Below are 13116 nucleotides of genomic sequence, written 5' to 3'. Positions count from 1 at the left end.
CTATTCAGCCCGAAAGACAAATTGAATTTATATTATATAATATTTATAAATATAATATTTATATTATATAAATACATATAAATATTATATTTTATTATATTATATATTATATATATAATATATTATATTATTGTATATATTTAGTCTGACTCCTTTTTCAGGGATGTGTAGAGTTAAACGCATGCCGAGCAGCCTTTGCGAAAGGGAAGCGGAGGCAACAAAGGCCCCGAAACAGCAGGAAAGCAACCGAAAACGGAGAGAGAAAGAAAAAGGGAACGAGAAAGAAAGAATGAAAGAGAGGAAAGTGCCCTCAATGTGCAATGGACCGTGAAGCCAAAGAAGGAGGAGAGACAGCGCTTTCAAAGGAAGGAAAGGCGAGGCTTAGGATTTAGTATTATTATTATTACTATTAGTATTATTATTATTGCTGTTGTTAATATTATTATTATTATGTTTATTTATACCTTGCTTTTCTCTCCACAAACAGGAGTCAAAGCAGCTATGTTTCTATTATTATTATTATTATTATTATTATAATTATTACTATTACTAGTATTATTATTATTGATATTATTATTATGCTTACTCATACCTTGCTTTTCTCTCCACAAACAGGAGTCAAAGCAGCTATGTTTCTATTATTATTATTATTATTATTATTATAATTATTACTATTACTAGTATTATTATTATTGATATTATTATTATGCTTACTCATACCTTGCTTTTCTCTCCACAAACAGGAGTCAAAGCAGCTATGTTTCTATTATTATTATTATTATTATTATTATAATTATTACTATTACTAGTATTATTATTATTGATATTATTATTATGCTTACTCATACCTTGCTTTTCTCTCCACAAACAGGAGTCAAAGCAGCTATGTTTCTATTATTATTATTACTATTACTATAATTATTATTGTTTATATTATTATTATGTTTATTTATACCTTGCTTTTCTCTCCACAAAGAGGAGTCAAAGCAACTATGTTTCTATTATTATTATTATTATTATTATTATTATTATTATTATTACTACTACTACTACTACTACTATTATTATATTTATGGGTCGTGCCCATGAATACCATCCTCCAAATCATATCTCGGGCAGATGGCAAGCTCTTGAACCTCAGCAGACTGAAAGCCAAAAACAAGGTCACAACAACATGTTATGGAATTCCAATATGCCGATGATAACGTAGTCTGTGCGCATCCCAAAGATTTGCAACATCTGTTACAGAGCTCTAATATGCCGATGATAACGTATTCTGTGCGTATTCAAGACTTGCAACATCTGTTATAGAATTGCAATATGTCAGTGATAACGTAGTCTGTGCACATCCAGAAGGCCTACAACATCTGTTATAGAGCTCCAATATGCCAATGATAACGTAGTCTGTGCACATCCAGAAGGCCTACAACATCTGTTATAGAGCTCCAATATGCCAATGATAACCTAGTCTGTGCGCATCCAGAAGACCTACAATATATTATAGAACTCCAATATGCCAATGAGAACATAATCTGTGCGCATTCAGAAGACCTACAACATCTGTTATAGAACTTCAATATGCAAATTATAACATAGTCTGTGCACATCCAGAAGATCTACCACAACTGTTACAGAACTCCAATATACTGATGATAACGTAGTCAGTGCATATCCAGAAGACCTACAATATGTTATAGAACTCCAATATGCCAATGATAACGTAGTCTGTGCACATCCAGAAGGCCTACAACATCTGTTATAGAGCTCCAATATGCCAATGATAACCTAGTCTGTGCGCATCCAGAAGACCTACAATATATTATAGAACTCCAATATGCCAATGAGAACATAGTCTGTGCGCATTCAGAAGACCTACAACATCTGTTATAGAACTTCAATATGCAAATTATAACATAGTCTGTGCACATCCAGAAGATCTACCACAACTGTTACAGAACTCCAATATACTGATGATAACGTAGTCAGTGCATATCCAGAAGACCTACAATATGTTATAGAACTCCAATATGCCAATGATAACGTAGTCTGTGCACATCCAGAAGGCCTACAACATCTGTTATAGAACTCCAATATGCCGATAACATATTGTAGACCTACAATATCTGTTATAGAACTCCAATATGCCGATGATAACGTAGTCTGTGTGCATCCAGAAGACCTACAAGCCACCTTTGCAGAAGATTACGAGAAGCTCAGCCTCTCATTGAACCTTAAGAGAAACAAAGTGCTCTTCTTCCAGCAGAAGGCACCTTCCAATCCCTCTCCAGTGCCAGTCAATGGGAAAATAAATAATGTTACGTAATAATAATGTAATATAATAATAATAATAATAATAATAATAATAATAATAATAATGCAATCAATGGGAAAATAAGGAAACTCACCGACTGGGAAGGCGGCCAAGGCGGCGGCGTCTGCATCCGGACGGGGTCAGCCCCAGGTCGCCACCCAACTGATGGGAAAAAACAGCGAAATTAATAATATTTAATAGTAGTAATAATAATAATAACAATAATAATGGGTTGTTGTAGCATTCTCTCCTGACGTTTCGCCTGCATCTATGGCAAGCATCCTACAAATGCTGTTATATAACTACGGTATTTGTAGGATGCTTGCCATAGATGCAGGTGAAACGTTAGGAGAGAATGCTACAACAACCCATTATTATTATTATATAAATATATATAAATAAACTCCTCCTCCTCATAATAAATAAATAAACAAACTAGTCCTAATTTATAAAATACTAGCCGTATTTCTCATTGGCCTGAGAGGTGTCTTGTGTCCAAATTTGGTGTACATTCGTCCAGTAATTTATATTAAGATTAGTATAGATCAGTATTAATCATAATAAATAAACTAGTCTTAATTTATAAAATATTAATAAATAATAATAAACTAGTCCTAATTTATCAAATATTAATATATTAGTATAATATATTATATTTTTGTTATATTATTATGTATTAATACATAATAATAATAAAGTAGTCCTAATTTATAAAATACTAATACATAATAATAATAATATCATCCTAATTTATAAAATAGTAATATATAATAATTACAAATAAAGTAGTCCTAATTTATAAAATATTAATACGTAGTAATAATAATAATAATAATATAGTTCTAATTTATAAAACATTAATGTGTAATAATAATAATGAAGCAGTCCTAATTTATAAAATAGTCATATATAATATAATAATAAAAAATAAAGTAGTTCTAATTTATATAATATTAATACGTAATAATAATAATGAAGCAGTCCTAATTTATAAAATAGTAATACATAATAATAAAAAATAAAGTAGTCCTAATTTATAAAATATTAATGTGTAATAATAATAATAAAGTAGTCCTAATTTATAAAATAGTAATATATAATAATTAAAAATAAAGTAGTTCTAATTTATAAAATATTAATACATAATAATAATAATAAAGTAGTCCTAATTTATAAAATAGTAATATATAATAATTAAAAATAAAGTAGTCCTAATTTATAAAATATTAATACATAATAATAATAATGTAGTCCTAATTTATAAAATATTAACACGTAATAATAATAATAATAATGTAGTCTTAATGTATAAAATAGTAATATTTAATAATAATAATAATAATAATAATAATAAATAATCCTAATTTATAAAATATGTATATAATAATAATAATAATAAAATCATCCTAATTTATAAAATATTAATACATAATAATAATAATGAAGTAGTCCTCTAATTTATAAAATATTAACACGTAATAATAATAATAATAATGTAGTCTTAATGTATAAAATAGTAATATTTAATAATAATAATAATAATAATAATAATAATAAATAATCCTAATTTATAAAATATGTATATAATAATAATAATAATAAAATCATCCTAATTTATAAAATATTAATACATAATAATAATAATGAAGTAGTCCTAATTTATAAAATATTAACACGTAATAATAATAATAATAATGTAGTCTTAATGTATAAAATAGTAATATTTAATAATAATAATAATAATAATAATAAATAATCCTAATTTATAAAATATGTATATAATAATAATAATAATAAAATCATCCTAATTTATAAAATATTAATACATAATAATAATAATGAAGTAGTCCTAATTTATAAAATATTAACACGTAATAATAATAATAATGTAGTCTTAATGTATAAAATAGTAATATTTAATAATAATAATAATAATAATAATAATAATAAATAATCCTAATTTATAAAATATGTATATAATAATAATAATAATAAAATCATCCTAATTTATAAAATATTAATACATAATAATAATAATGAAGTAGTCCTAATTTATAAAATATTAACACGTAATAATAATAATAATAATGTAGTCTTAATGTATAAAATAGTAATATTTAATAATAATAATAATAATAATAATAATAAATAATCCTAATTTATAAAATATGTATATAATAATAATAATAATAAAATCATCCTAATTTATAAAATATTAACACGTAATAATAATAATAATAATAATGTAGTCTTAATGTATAAAATAGTAATATTTAATAATAATAATAATAAATAATCCTAATTTATAAAATATGTATATAATAATAATAATAATAAAATCATCCTAATTTATAAAATAGTAATACATAATAATAATAATGAAGTAGTCCTAATTTATAAAATATTAACACGTAATAATAATAATAATAATAATAATTAATCCTAATTTATAAAATATGTATATAATAATAATAATAAACTAGTCCTAATTTATAAAATAATAATCATCATCATAATATTTGTCTGGGTCCCTTTTTGCAAAAGCCAAGGAGAGGCCTTGGGAAGAAGGCGGGGGGGGGGGGGGTTGGTCCGGCCTGGCTGTTGCGGGGTCCTTTGCAAAATGGGAAGGGGCCCAGCGGGCATTCCTTTCTCTTTCTCCCCGGCGACCGGCCATTCAGTCTTCCCTTTGGGGGAGGATGGGGGGGGGGATGATCTCCATTTCGAGGCCGGAGGAGGAGGAGGAGGAGGAGGGGGGGTGTCCCTGGCCCAGAGCCCCCCTTGAAAGCCGGGCAAGGCGCCCGACTCATTATCTCCGCTCCAGAGACCCCGAGCAAAAGACAGGCTCCCCCCCCACTCTCTCTTTCTCATGGCCTTCACGAGACCCAGGCCATTCACCATTATTATTATTATTATTATTATTATTAGCATTTATTTACCAGTATTATTATAATTATTATTAGAAAAATTAGGAGCATTTATTTATTCCCATTATTATTATTATTATTACTATTATTATTATAAATCTTTATTCGTCATTATTTTTAAACTTTTCATTTAGTTATCATTATTATTATTATTTTGAAAATTAGGAGCATTTATTATTATTATTATTATTATTGTAAAAATTTATTCATCATTATTTTGAAACTTAGCATTTATCATTATTATTATTTTGAAAATTAGGAGCATTTATTATTATTATTATTATTATTATTATTATTATTATTGTAAAAATTTATTCATCATTATTTTGAAACTTAGCATTTATCATTATTATTATTTTGAAAATTAGGAGCATTTATTATTATTATTATTATTATTATTATTATTGTAAAAATTTATTCATCATTATTTTGAAACTTACCATTTATCATTATTATTATTTTGAAAATTAGGAGCATTTATTATTATTAGCATTTATTTACCATTATTATTATTATTATTATTTGAAAAATTAGGAGCATTTATTTATTTTCATTATTATTATCATTATTATTATTATGAACCTTTATTATTATTATAAACCTTTATTCATCATTATTTTGAAAACTAGGAACATTAATTTATCATTATTATTATTTGAAAAATAGGAGCATTTATTTATTTTCATTATTAGTACTATTATTATTATCATTACTGTTATGAACTTTTATTCATCATTATTTTTAAAATTAGCATTTATTTATCATCATTATTATTTTGAAAATTAGGAGCAATTATTATTATTATTATTATTATTATTATTATTAACCTTTATTCATCATTATTTTGAAAATTAGAATGTATCATTATTATTATTTTGAAAATTAGGAGCATTTATTATTATTATTATTATTATAAACCTTTATTCATCATTATTTTGAAAACTAGGAACATTTATTTATCATTATTATTATTTGAAAAATTAGGATCATTTATTTATTTTCATTATTATTATTATCATTATCATTATGAACTTTTATTCATCATTATTTTTAATATTAGCATTTATTTATCATCATTATTATTTTGAAAATTAGTATTTATTATTATTATAAACTTTAATTCATCATTATTTTGAAAACTAGTATTTATTTATTTTCATTATTATTATTATTATCATTACTGTTATGAATTTTTATTCTTCATTATTTTTAATATTAGCATTTATTTATCATCATTATTATTTTGAAAATTAGTATTTATTATTATTATAAACTTTAATTCATCATTATTTTGAAAACTAGTATTTATTTATTTTCATTATTAGTATTTTGAAAATTAGGAGCATTAATTATTATTATTATTATTATTATTGTAAAAATTTATTCATCATTATTTTGAAACTTAGCATTTATCATTATTATTATTTTGAAAATTAGGAGCATTTATTATTATTAGCATTTATTTACCATTATTATTATTATTATTTGAAAAATTAGGAGCATTTATTTTCATTATTATTATTATCATTATTATTATGAACCTTTATTATTATTATAAACCTTTATTCATCATTATTTTGAAAACTAGGAACATTAATTTATCATTATTATTATTTGAAAAATAGGAGCATTTATTTATTTTCATTATTAGTATTATTATTATTATCATTACTGTTATGAACTTTTATTCATCATTATTTTTAAAATTAGCATTTATTTATCATCATTATTATTTTGAAAATTAGGAGCAATTATTATTATTATTATTATTATTATTATTATTATTATTATTATTATTATAAACCTTTATTCATCATTATTTTGAAAACTAGGAACATTTATTTATCATTATTATTATTTGAAAAATTAGGATCATTTATTTATTTTCATTATTATTATTATCATTATCATTATGAACTTTTATTCATCATTATTTTTAATATTAGCATTTATTTATCATCATTATTATTTTGAAAATTAGGAGTATTTATTTTTATTATAAACTTTAATTCATCATTATTTTGAAAACTAGTATTTATTTATTTATCATTATTATTATTTTGAAATTATTATTATTATTATTATTATCATCATCATTTATTTACCATTATTATAAATATTATTGGAAAAATTAGGAGCATTTATTTATCATCATTATCATTTTGAAAATTAGGAGCATTTATTATTATTATTATTATTATTATTATTATTATTATTAGAAATATTACTTTATTAAGATTGTCATTACCATATTAGTATTATTTTGAAAATTAGGAGCATTTATTATTATTATTATTAGGATTATTATTATAAGGATTACTTTATTAAGATTGTCATTACCATATTAATATTATTTTGAAAATTAGGAGCTTTTATATTATTATTATTATTATTATTATTAGGATTACTTTATTAAGATTGTCATTACCATATTAGTATTATTTTAAAAAATTAGAAGCATTTATTTATCATTTCCATTATTATTATTATTAGTAGCAATATAAAAATTAGGTGGATTTATTTAGCATTATCCAGGCCAACCCCATTAACGTCAGGAAGGCACCACCCGATCCCTCCCAGCAGATGGCCATCCACCCTCTGCTTAATAATAATAATAATAATAATAATAATAATAATAATAATGTTTTAAAAGTAATAATAATAATAACATCAAGAAAACACCCCTATTTTTAAATAATAACAATAACAACAATAATAAAATAGGATGGTAGAGGCTATCCAGTCGAACCCCCTTCCGCCATAAAGGAAGACACCATCCGATCCCTCCCGACAGATGGCCATCCAGCCAAGAAGAGAAAGATTCGGGGTTAAACCAGGCCAACATCTCCCATGTGTTTGGATGGTCAAGGTGGGCCACCCCACTCACATATTCATGTCAATCGTATTGGTTCGTTATTATTATTATTATTATTATTATTATTATTATTAAAATAGACAGACAAGAACACACAGAACTATTATTGATGACTATTATTTCCTACCAATCTTGACCATCTATTATTATTATTATTATTATTATTAGTCATATTGGTCATCTATGTGTTGTTATTATTTCAGAACCAGTCGTATTGATCATATATATATATAGATAGATTAGTGATAATCTGTATTATTGATCATATAGATTACTGATCATCTATATATTATATCATATTGATTATCTCTATATTAGTATTAAATTATTATTAAAATAGGGATTACTGATCATCTATATTATTGATCATCTATACATTATATCATATTGATCATGTTAGTATTAAATTATTATTAAAATAGGAAGAACCCACAGCTCTATTAATATTTACCAGTCTTAAATTGCTCAACAGTTGTTGTTATGACCTCTGACCACTCATATTGGTATTATTATTATTATTATTATTATTATTATTATTATTATTATAGGAGAAAAAGAACCTCCCATTATTGACTATTAGTATTATTATTATTGGAAGATGAGAATACAAAGCTATTATTTGAGGCCAGTCTTGCATTGCTCATCAGTACACAATAATAATAATAATAATAATAATAATAATAATAATAATAATAACAACAACACCACTATCAAGAACAACAAAACAACAACACTATCATGATCAACGCCACTATCATCAACAACACTATCAACAAAACATCACTATCATCATCAACAACACTCTCAACAACAACAAAAAACCACTATCATCATCAACGCCACTATCAACAACAACAAAACAACACTATCATCATCAACACCACTATCATCATCAACACCACAACACCACTATCATCATTAACAACACTATCAACAACAAAACAACACCACTATCATCTTCACCAACACTATCAACACCACTATCAACAGCAACAAAACAACACCACTATCATCAACACCACTATCATCAATAACACTATCAACAACAAAACGCCACTATCATTATCAACAACAACACTATCAACAACAAAACAACGCCACTATCATCTTCACCAACACTATCAACACCACTATCAACAGCAACAAAACAACACCACTATCATCAATAACACTATCAACAACAAAACACCACTATCATCATCAACAACACTATCATCATCATCAACGACAACACTATCAACAACAAAACACCACTATCATCATCAACAACACTATCATCATCATCAACGACAACACTATCAACAACAAAACACCACTATCATCATCAACAACACTATCATCAACAACAGTGTTGTTGATGATAATAGTGTTGTTGTTTTGTTGATAGTGTTGTTGTTTTGTTGTTCTTGATAGTATTGCTGATGTTGTTGTTATTGTTGTTGTTATTATTATTATTATTGTGTAATGATGAGCAATAAAAGACTGGCCTCAAATAATAGCTCTGTATTCTCATCTTCCAATAATAATAATATTAATAGTCAATAATAGGAGGTTCTTTTTCTCCTATAATAATAATAATAATAATAATAATAATAATAATAATACCAATATGAGTGGTCAGAGGTCATAACAACAACTGTTGAGCAATTTAAGACTGGTAAATATTAATAGAGGTGTAGGTTCTTAACTTCCTATTTTAATAATAATTTAATACCAATATAAATATAATCAATATGATATAATATATAGATGATCAATAATATACATGATTTGTAATCTCTATATATATGATCAATACGACTATCAACAACAAAACACCACTATAATCATCAACAACACTATCATCATCAACAATAACACTATCAACAAAACGCCACTATCACTATCAACAACACCACTATCAACAACAACAAAACACCACTATCATCATCAACAACACCACTATCATTATCAACAACACCACTATCAACAACAACAAAACGCCACTATCATCATCAACAACGCTATCACCAACACCACTATCAACAAAGCAACACTAGTATCATCATCAACCCTATCAACAACAACACTATCAAGTACAATAACAAAACAACACCACTATCCACAGCTCTGTTATTATTATTTACTGCTTATAATCAATAATTAGTATTATTACCAGTAGGAAGGTGACAATACACACCTCTGTCATTCGTGACTATTATTTGCTAACAGTCTTATCTTGGTCATACTTATTATTATTATTATTGTTATTATTATTGTTATTGTTGTTGTTTTTTCTTTATTTTTATTAATTATTTGACACAAACAATCTCATATATAATCAGAAAATATACATTCAAAAATAATGAAACGTGTCTAGATCTGTTATTATTGTTGTTGTTGTTATACACGTCTCTAAACTTCATGACTATTATTTGCTTATTATTATTATTATTATTACGTATTATTAATTAAGGCTCTTTTCTGCATTTTCTATGGGAAATACAGAAAACCACGCCTTCTTTCTCCTATAATAAATGAAATAAATACATACATAAAATAAAAATTAATATTTAATAATACAAAATAAAGGGAAATAATAAATCAATATGCCATAAAATACACCGAAAATTAAATAAATAAGTGAATAATGAAATATATAATGTGAAATAACTAAATAATGCATATTACATACGTAATATAATATTAAAATGAATTAATTAGGCTGCAAATCTGCAATGATGGCTCAAACCCATCAAGTCATCTTGATTTTATATATATATATTATATTATTATATATATATATTTCTTGCAATGCAAACCATGCTTCCTTACATCCCCTTGCTCTTCCCATTGAAAATAATAGTAATATAATAAAAAATAATAAAAATAAAAATAACGAAATAAAATAAAAAGTAAATAATAATAATAATATAATAAAATAATAATTATTAATAAAATAATAATAGTAAAATATTTGAAAAGGCATCATTTCTTAATTTGGGCCTATTGGAATATTTTATATATATATATATATATATATATATATATATAGTAATAATAATTATATATATATTTATTTATGTAAAAGTATTGTGTTCTTATCTATCTATTAATGATAATAAAAAACTGGAATATTTTAATATATAAAATCAAAATTTATTTTCTATAATAATAATAATAATAATAATAAATTCTAAAAGTCTCCATGTAATATTTTGATATATAATAATAATATTTTAAATAACGATGATTATATATTTCTAAAAGCCCCCAATGAATATTTTGATACATAAAACAATAAATATTTTCTATAATAATATATTTCTAAAAGACTCCATGTAAAATAATGTAATATTTTAATATAATAATAAAATATTTTATATAGTAATAATATATTTCTAAAAGACACTATAACATTGTAATATAATATTTTTTAAAAATAATATACTTCTAAACACCATGTAATATTTTAATATAATAATATATTTCTAAGATGCTCCATAACATTATAATATATAATAATAATTTAAATATTCATAATAAATCTTTGAAATAATAATAATAATAATAATATAATATTTTAATACATATTTTAATATACATATTTTAATATACTTTTAAAGACCATGCAATATTTTAATATAATAATATATTTCTAAAATACTCCATAATATTATAATATATAATAATAATTTAAATACTCATAATAAATCTTTTAAATAATAATAATATATAATTTTTTTAAAATAATATACTTCTAAAAACCATATATTTTAATATAATAATATATTCCTAAAAGACTCCATAACATTATAATATATAATAATAATTTAAATATTCATAATAAATATTTTAAAATAATAATAAATCTTTTAAATAATAATAATAATAATATATAATATGTTAAAAATAATATACTTCTAAAAACCATGCAATATTTTAATATAATAATATATTTCCAAAAGACTCCATAACAATATATAATAATAATTTAAATATTCATAATAAATCTTTTTTAATAATAATAATAATAATAATAATATATTTTTAGAGACTGCATGGAATATTTTAGAGAGGAGAAAAGCCTTGGAAGAAATACACAAAAGGGCGGCCAGTAAACCAAGAAACAGGGGAAATTTCCCTATTTTTGCAAAATATATATATTCATATTTTTGCAGGATTACCTTTGCATGTTTGGACCCTTTTTGCAATCTTTCTCTCTCTGTTGTTGTTCTTGGGAGGCTTTTGTTTGTTCCTCCCGGGGAGGAAAAATCCCTTTTTCCTTTTTTGCAGATTGCTCCTTTCTTCCTTCCTTTCTTTCTCCTTCCGATTGCAAAATAAATACAAAAGGATTTGCAACAAAAATAGAAAATGCAAGATACAAAATAAGGGAGGGGGTAGGGATTGCAACGATCCGAATCCACCGAGGGGTCCCCGGCCTTGCAAAAGAGGAAGGGGCGGTTGCAAAAAAAAAAAAAAAACCAAGCCCCTTCCGCCCAATTCCCCGGAAACCCCTTTCTTGCTTTTTTTGGCCGCAAGCGGGCCTCGAACTCGCGAAAACAGGGAGGCTGTTCCCGGGCTCAAGCGCGCACCTCCCGCCGCAGCTCCCATTGTCTGTCTCCTAGGCAACGGCGACTCCGCTCTTCCCAGAAAGGCGCCCCCTCCCGCCGCGGAGGTTGGCTTTGTGGTTCTCGGGAGGAAAAAAAGAAGAAAAGCCACGCGGGCGGGCGGGAGAAAAATAGAAATATTGGATTCTTTGCAATAGAACAACAATAACAAATGATAATAAAACACTAATAATATTACTATGTTATAATGTAATGTATTATAATATTATTAAACTGTTCCTGTTGGATTATTATATTAAAATTATTATATTATTGTATTCTATTTTATAATGTAATATATTATATTATTATTAAATTGTCCTTGTTGGGTTATTATGTTCTATATATTATATAGAATATAATATATAATATTATATATTATATTTGAGTTGTCAGGGGTCTGTTAAATCCACATTC

The 13116-nt window shown here is 24.5% G+C and overlaps 1 protein-coding gene across 1 annotated transcript in view; it reads right to left on the bottom strand.

Moving 5' to 3' along the window:
• VANGL2 (VANGL planar cell polarity protein 2) overlaps positions 1-12586 on the bottom strand; it is a 35315-nt gene extending 22729 nt beyond the window's left edge. Inside the window, exons 1-2 of the mRNA XM_067472593.1 lie at positions 12277-12586; positions 2406-2473 (exon numbers count right to left, since the gene is read on the bottom strand). The gene's annotated coding sequence lies outside the window, so the exon portion shown is untranslated. The remainder of the gene's footprint in view (positions 1-2405; positions 2474-12276) is intronic.
• Positions 12587-13116: the final 530 nt, after the last annotated feature.

This window comes from Anolis sagrei, chromosome 12, assembly GCF_037176765.1.
Source record: "Anolis sagrei isolate rAnoSag1 chromosome 12, rAnoSag1.mat, whole genome shotgun sequence".
Classification (NCBI taxonomy): Eukaryota; Metazoa; Chordata; class Lepidosauria; order Squamata; family Dactyloidae; genus Anolis; species Anolis sagrei.
Note: the sequence above shows the minus strand (reverse complement) of the source record. Positions and strands in the feature narration are given on the sequence as shown.